This window comes from Nipponia nippon, unplaced genomic scaffold (assembly GCF_047370975.1).
Source record: "Nipponia nippon isolate SJK-2023a ecotype South Korea unplaced genomic scaffold, ASM4737097v1 scaffold_6, whole genome shotgun sequence".
Classification (NCBI taxonomy): domain Eukaryota; kingdom Metazoa; phylum Chordata; class Aves; order Pelecaniformes; family Threskiornithidae; genus Nipponia; species Nipponia nippon.
Window position 1 is genome coordinate 46922345 of NW_028262380.1, and position 7656 is coordinate 46930000.

General features: G+C 35.2%; 1 protein-coding gene across 3 annotated transcripts in view; it reads right to left on the reverse strand.

The window, feature by feature from the left end:
* Positions 1–5104: 5104 nt before the first annotated feature.
* The window catches only part of GRIA2 (glutamate ionotropic receptor AMPA type subunit 2), a 95781-nt gene continuing 93229 nt past the window's right edge, over positions 5105–7656 (reverse strand). For all 3 annotated transcript variants that reach the window (XM_087735591.1, XM_087735592.1, XM_087735593.1), the window contains one exon: positions 5105–7656. This exon is cut by the window's right edge and continues 40 nt beyond it. The gene's annotated coding sequence lies outside the window, so the exon portion shown is untranslated.

Below are 7656 nucleotides of genomic sequence, written 5' to 3' on the forward strand. Positions count from 1 at the left end.
ACAACTCAGTTTTGCTAGCGTGAGCACAAGCACAGTGATCCCAGGGGAGATCACTGCGTGCTGGCACGCAGACACCTGGCAGGTTCAGACTGGGTCCTGACGCCCCAGCTTCCCTGGACTTCAGCGAGGCAGGATCCGACCAAAGCGTATTACCTTACTCTCCTCAGAGCAGTCTTTGTCCCTGCTGTTTGAGAACGATTCTTTAAGACGTGTGAGTCACGGGACATACTCATCAGCTGAATGACTTTGAATGACTTGGGCAACATCTCAAATCAGCACGCAGGCTATGCAATGTTACTTTTTTTCCTCAATGTGCTAAAATCTCTCCCAATGATAAAAGATCAAAAAGTAAATTACAAGCGTAAAATGACAAAGACCTCCTATAGAAAGCAGCTTGTAAGGTAGACTAAGCAAAACTGATGAACATCTCCCACATCTAATTGTGGATCTATAACATTAAAAAAATATATTTATATTTATATATTTTTAGGTCCCCTAGAATAAGCAAGAGCATACAGTGAAAAAGAGTGAAAACTATTCCTGTGGAAAACAAGTACTTTAGGTAAGTATAGCCACCAGGAAGAAGAAAATATGTCGAGTAAAATCCTGCTCTCACTGAAGATAATGGCTATATAAAAACAGTTTATCACATGCTTTATTTTTATATTCAGAAGGTGCAGATTTAAAGAACACGGTAATGCCACAGATACAACCAATCGATAGAAATTGCCTGAAAACTGCCTGCCAAGCCTACACTGTGAGAGTGATTTCCTATAGCTTATACTACTCATTTGTCTATGCCAGTAACAAAATAATATAAAATGTGGACAGAATTTTGCCACAGCACCCTAGCAGTATATATTACTGCACAATGTTCAAAGTAGGTAGTGTAGTATCCAGCCCTGTCAATGTCCAGTATTTTCTTCTGGAGCCATTGACTTCTTATAGAGGTTTTGATTCAGAAAATCAAGTAATAACTTACAAAGAGTCATGTCTTGTTTGTCCTTGTTGATGTAATGTTAGATTTAACCAAACCTGAGCCTCTCAGATCAATTGTGTGGATTTTTAAATAGGTAAAACAGTGTAATCTGAAAAATTAAGCATATACATGCATATACATAAACCCATCAATCCTGCTGCTGACGTGAGAGGCAATAACACATGCAATAGCTTTCATTTCACCTTTTTGTGTAGGCCAAAAGTGGTGTGGAAGAGCCCGTTTTTCTCAAGGAAGTTCTGTAGAACTTAATCCTGTCAGTGAGAACAAAGACAATCACAGGAATTACACCAGATTTTTAAGTTATGGGGTTCATTGTTGACTGAGTCCCATGGGGACTCATACTGTCCTATGGAAATGTAGGATTCCATATTCATTCAAACTAAAGGTGGTAAGGCACTTGCTTATCAACTTTCCTCTCGCTACTGGCCCTACTATGAATTATTGCTGTGGTTATCATCGTTTTTGAGTATGGCCTTATCAAACTCAGCACCAGTTTTACTATTGCATTTCCATATTTGTGTATGGATATGTATACATACATACATACATACATACTGGAACATCCACAATCTTCATTTTCATATACCAGCAACGCCACTTATTTATTAACACATAGTAGCTGAAACGGAAGGATGAATTCCAGCTACAAGTAACTTGTATTAGCTGCCAAGCCACTTAGTTCCAAATTTATGTAAACATTCTTCCAACAGTTTTGTGAAATCAGTAAAAACAACATTAACAAATATAAAAGCAAGCACCTGAGTAAAAATCATGTAGTTTGTATTACTGTATCTTTAGTCATTGTGATAGTATAAAAAATATCTACTCGTTCAAAAACAGAAAAATATTTCTGTGAATATTCCGCTATTTAGGAGTATGAGATAACCCAAAATGTGTTTGTCTTTTATAATGAAACTCATAAGGAAACGAACTACCAAAAAATACTATGTTATTTGTAAAGCATACTATTAAGTGAAAGAGCTATGGCTTGACCACTTTAATTACATTTGTCTCTTATCTCAGAGAACACGGCGCTGAAGGGCAGGTGGTAACAATACAACTTGAAAATTGGGTAAAAAGTTGTCATATGAAAGCCTCCAAGTATATTTTTAACAAGATGCTCTTGATGCTTCAGTAAAGAACATGCCAGAAGGACTCTAGGCTGTCCCCTTCTAAGAAGCTAGTACATGTATGCGTTAGTAACAGTAAATGACTCTGGAAACAGATTTTATTTTCCAATTTTAAGAACTGTTTACCATAAACTACAACACAGAATTATAATTTCAAAACTGCACTAATGGGTTTTTAAAAGAAAAAAAACCCAAACAATTGTGAGCACATTTTCTGTTCTTAGAAAACAGGGATAAATCCTCTCTGGTGTCTCTTTTGGATGCTCCTTCACCTTTTAGGATTGAGGGGGGACAGAAGAATGACATAAAACTGCCTCTCCAACCCCAATTTCAGCTTTGCCCACCTGCTTGCCTTCTGTGCATGGAAAGATGCGAAGGAGGCAGCGTGGTCCTGCACGGCTCATGGGATCCACTAGAACCCCCTTCTTTGTAGCATTTCCCCCACCTCCAGATATGAACTAACTGAAGACAATTTCAAGGGGCTGGTCTAGGCACTAATATTTAGCAGCCCTTTCCTATTCTAAAAGATAGATTTTCAAAATTAGGTTTGGAATCTTTAAAGCAAATAAATAAAATCCATTTTAATTTAAATATGCATTTCAAATCACGGTATTCAGTTGCAAGACTAGTAGGAGTAAATGCTTTAACACAGATAAGTCAATCTTGACAAATCAGCATTTGTTAAAAATAATGACAAATGAAATGTGAACTTTTTCTCTATGCCTACAGCATGTAGTAATGGCCCTTTCCTGTTGAGCGAGCGTTGTAAGTGTATTCTGAGGAAAAACTTTGGACAAATGCTACGAAGTCATTCACTGGACAACTTTGTGGAATTAATGCTTGTCTTTTAGGTGTAAAGAATTTTCTTGCCACTGAGGTAAGTAAAGCACTGAGCTCTCTACAGAGGTAGCCAAATTTTCATTAGCAATAAGAGATGTACAAAGGAGACTGATAGAAGAACAGTGCAGTGGACGATGCCACTTGAATTAAGGGTTTAGCTTAGATGATCTGAGATATCTTTCCCACCTTTATTATCACTGCTTCTTTAATACAGAGACATATGCAAAAAGCTGCGGGTGAGTTAGATCTGTAATTCTCAGAATTTTTGTATTGTGTGTTACTACGTTTTATTTTTTTGCCACTTGTTTACAAAAAACGTTTTAAAGATTTCTCTTTTTCAAAGAATATCAATTCAATAAATTTTATGTTAAAGGACTACATGACTCTAACTGAGTCTAACTAAGCTGTGATCATCAAAGTGATATTCACTACTTTAAGGAATCTCTAAAAAAAAAGATGCATTACGAGTATTACAGTTACTTCAGGATACAAGGAGTTGACACCTACTAAATGCAAGTAGGAATTAATTGAGACTCTTTATTATGAAGTTGTTATCATTTCAAGTTCCCATAGGTCCCCAGATATTAGATGTAGACACGCTTATCAAACTTCTTTGGGGAGAGAGGAAAGATAGCATTCAAGATAGACAAAAAGAACAATTTTAGGGCAATTTTACCATTGATCTATATGAAGCAGCCCCAAAGTTTAGAGTATTAGGAGCAGTATGAGCAGAAATTTCAGGAAGACCAATAGTAGGCATAGATTGAATGAAATTTGTCACATAGGTGCCATTACTGTATGCAATTCCCTAACTCTGTTATGTCTCACACAGGTATATAGCACTCTCTATTATCTACAAAAACTGATGCTAGGGAAAATGTTCAAACTTAAGCCCACAGCTAAGTAATTTGCTGAATTTTATTCTAGGTGCTTGATATACTATGAATTCCTAAGATAATTTCGACCTCACAGATCTCTCGCAGCAAATTTTTGTGATCCCATGACAGCTTAAATGAAAAGATTTAATAAGCAATAAACTTTGGTACTGTGAAACAGGTCTCGGTAGCCTCTAGGGATATCATGCAGAACGGCTGCTGCTGATTCTATTTTGCTGGTGACCACTTTATTCATATAACTAACTGTACCAAATGATAGCTGAAATCATGTATTTGTATTTTAAAATAAAATTATTTGTGCATGGTACTTCATGTAAAGATATTGTCTACATCTATCAGCCAAAGAGGAGGCTGATACCCCGGAAACACACTCTGTTAAAACGTGTAATACATTTAAATAAAAATATTGACCCTTTCACATTGCAAACCTCTTCAGACTCAATTTGTTTGCTACTACAGTGGACTCCTTGTTGTACTAGATCTCTAGTAGCGACACTACTAATATATACCTAAAATACTTGCCATTTCTCAGGTTCTTTCTCTGCTTTGGACACATCAACAATCTGCTGAAGTAAAAAAAATACTGATTCAAGCTGACAGTTTTTAAGTAGAGTTACTGAGTAGATACTTAACCTACTAGCGTTATCATCCTATCACACTGCCATTATAACCATGATCAAGAAGGTTACATTCCAGAAATACAATTATATTGTTGGCAAGAAGGTTACATTACTTCGTTTAGCGATAAAACAAACTACAGTAAATCTACCCTTGAGTGACAAGATGATTTGGGGCAAGATTTATATTCTCCTTGCAAAACTCTTCAAGGAAGTTTCATGTCTGTGGGGACAAACAGGTTTGCTCTATGTAAAACCTTAGGAAAATACATTTATAATAAATAAGAAAACGGATTTCAATAATACTAAACAGACATTAAAGGTCTTTTGCCTTTTTTAAGAAGATTTTTTATGTATGATTGAAGTTTATACAACACTCCAGAAAAGCCATCATGTGTTAGATTGAAAAATAAAATCAGAAGCATTTTCTGTCATATAGGTATACATGAAAAAACGGGAACGTTAATGTCTTAGAAAGTGTATGTCCAGCTTTGTACCGTTACTCATTTAACAAAGCAGAAAATAAGATACTGTACTGTAAACAAAAAGCTACAGTAAAAGGACATTTTGAAATTTACACAAGTTTGAGTTCATAAACATTTTGGTTGCTCCATAACAGTTTTCATATAAAATGAATAAAAAAAACCCTTGGACAGCTTTCATCACTCTTGACTACTTTTCACTTAAATGCACACAGACATACTTTATATAGCAATATACTGATGTACTGTAACATGGATATTAAACTATGATTACTGCTTTTTAACTGAGATGTGTATTATCCAATCAATATTATCTGTAATTGAAATACTCATACATTATGTATTCCCATCATGTTGTTAAGTATAAAAACATGAAAATATAACTTTACATTATTTCAGTTATATACATCAGTTCAGGCTTGACAAAGATTTTTTTTACGCTACGATTTTTAGAGGAATAAGCCCAGAGGTACAATAAATAGCTTTCCACTGTATACAGTAATGCAATTCTACTTTTTCAAAAAGTTTAAATTACCATATGAATATTATTTTAGTTTGGTCATTCTAGCATCGAACACTAAAAATCAGAATGCATCCCCCAACATTCCTGATGAGGAGTAATGCACAGAACACCTATAGGTTACAGATGCGTCAAGAAATGGTTCAGTTTAATTAGGGGGAAGTTACTGGTAAGTTTGACATTGAAAACACTGTATATACCTCTTTTGCTGGCCGCACAGAGAGTATACACTGTCTTCACATGCTTGCAGAAACAGGCTCAGAGCTTGTACCACAAGAAGGGATTTCAAGTTTCTGATAAATGCTCTGTCTTCTCCAATGTTCAGTAAACGTTTTACTTAAGCCTAAGAAATGGATTCCAACTAAAACTGCAAGTCATATTTCACGTTTTGTTTAAGTCCAAAATAAAATAGAGATTTACCGATACTGCATGAGGCAATATATCCACAATGCAGAAAAATGTAAGCTTTTCAACCAAATGTATGGAATTTTATCTACAGGGAAAGCTAGAGAAACACGATGTTGCTTTGATTTGCATTAGCATTTAAATTAATGTTATTGCACCCCTCCTAGGATTCCTTTTTGCTTTGTAAGCAGAGTTACCGTTTTTAAATATACATAATTAAAACGTATGGTAACTTCAGATAGCAAAGAATATTCGTAATGATTAAGATTCAGGAAAGTTTTTCTGTTTTCATCAGTACAGACGTGCATCTAATTCGAGTTATTATCGATCTTAATTCAAAAAGACATTGCCAAGGTTTTGGGTTTTTTTCATAACAAAGAACTTCACTAGCTACTACTTAGAATTACCTTTTAACACTTAGAAAACTGCTTCCTTAAAGGAACAATTTGAGAACTGCGTTTATTTCATACTTTAAAAAAATATTTAACATTATTTTACTGCTTGCCATTTATCAATTTTTACCGATAGTCTTCTCTCTCTGTACATGTATTTATGAACGCAATTGTACAAAAGTAGAGATAGATATGAACCAGATCTTTGGATCGTAAGTCCCTGCACGTCAGAGTTAAGAGGAGCTCTAAATCAGCACCTATCTGACTCCTCATGTACTGGTATCAAGTACCACTCCAACCCAGAACAACCTTGATCTTCAGAGTTCAAAATGCGTATCTGAGCATCACAGCTTGGGCTCGTCTGTAGAAAAAACTGTTGAACAGATTCAAGCGAGCTGGGGGTGGCGACACTGCCAAAAACTAAAACATTGACCCAACCTTGACAGTGTCCTTTTAGATTTCAGAGTCTTTATACCCCAACTGTAGCTAGTAAAATTAATGGAACACTTGCAAATAAAACCATAGAAAAAAGTTTATTTCAAATGTCAAGCATTGCCAAGTAATTTTATATTAACACCAAATGTTAAAGAATAGGATATACAGCAAAGTTTTAATAACAATATTAAATTACAAGATTTGAACCTTTTAATTATTATTTCTTCTCTTCTCAACATCACGTATTTGGCTTTGAAAAATATGGAACTGATGCCTTAAGCCTTATTTTCATATTCCACTTCCCCGCAGTCTAGATTTCTTTTTTCTTTTTTTTTTTTGTGTTTTTTTTTTCTTTTGTCATATTCAACCATTATGGAAGCAAATTTATTTAAAAGCCAGTTTTTGTTTGTGAAAATACCTAAAAATATTTTTTTCATTTTAAATGTTTTTTTTTTTTTTTTCTTATAAAACATGTCACATCTTGATGCAATTGATGTCAAGTGTGCTTAAGTCAATATGAACCAAGGGACTAACAACGGTGGCTGCAGAAACTGGTGTGTTGCCTGTACAACGACTTCAGTTAGATTACAGTACTTCCATGTTAGCTGTGCATGTCAGTCAAGCTTCATCTTGAACTTGTGTAGAAAATGGTGTGTTTTGAACTAAGCATTCATTACAATCCAAGATGAACTCCACAAATATAAGAATTCTTGGCTGAAAGAAAAGTCTTCAAGATACTGGATGCCTCTCACCACTTTGACAATAAACGCACAAGAAAACCATTGTGTAAGGCACTCAAAAGGTTCTTATCAATCACGAGAGATCAGTCACACTGACATTCATTCCCATGCCAGGACTCACGTAAGGTACTGCATGCACTGCTTTTGGAAATTCTGGAGTCATAACACGTCCATTTTCTCCAGTACTTCCTGTAATTGA